This window comes from Priapulus caudatus, unplaced genomic scaffold, assembly GCF_000485595.1.
Source record: "Priapulus caudatus unplaced genomic scaffold, Priapulus_caudatus-5.0.1 Scaffold2756, whole genome shotgun sequence".
In the NCBI taxonomy this organism is placed as follows: domain Eukaryota; kingdom Metazoa; phylum Priapulida; class Priapulimorpha; order Priapulimorphida; family Priapulidae; genus Priapulus; species Priapulus caudatus.
Genome location: NW_014579817.1, coordinates 24659 through 25405, shown reverse-complemented (window position 1 = coordinate 25405; position 747 = coordinate 24659).

Genomic DNA, 747 nt, shown 5'->3' with positions numbered 1-747 from the left:
CGATGCATGACATTGTGTATTCCCTCGTTGTTCCATTGTTGTTCCATAGTGTTCCATTATTAAGTGACGATGTGTAACATGGTCTGTTCCCTCATTGTTCCATCATTGATCAACGATCTATGATGTTGCGTGTTCCATCGTTGTTCCATCGTTGTTCGCAGCCCCGGCGCAGACGACATGGTGTCGCTTCAGCAGGAACTATCGCGGCTGCACGTTCACATGGAGGCGGCGGTGAGGGAGAAGGAGGAGGCTCTCACGGAGAGGGAGAGAGATCAGCAGAGACTCGAGACACAGTGCAACGAGCTGCAAGAGAAACTAATACAGTAATGCCTACCTATCTACATATGATATCTAATGCTGCCTTACTGTTTTTGTATTACTAGGCAGTGATTAATAGAGGTCTGACAATCATTCACTCTAATACATAAGCTCCTATGTGACGCTGTTATTATATCTATATATCTATAGCTATATCTATCTATATCTATATACATATATGTATATATGTTACGTATATATATAGAGAGAGAGATAGATATAGATATATAGATATAATAATTGCGTCACATAGGAGCTTATGTATTAGAGTGAATGATTGTCAGACCTCTATTAATCACTGCCTAGTAATACAAAAACAGTAAAGGCAGCATTAGATATCATATGTAGATAGGTAGGCATTACTGTTTAAGTTTCTCTTGCAGCTCGTTGCAGTGTGTCTCGAGTCTCTGCTGATCTCTCTCCCTCTCC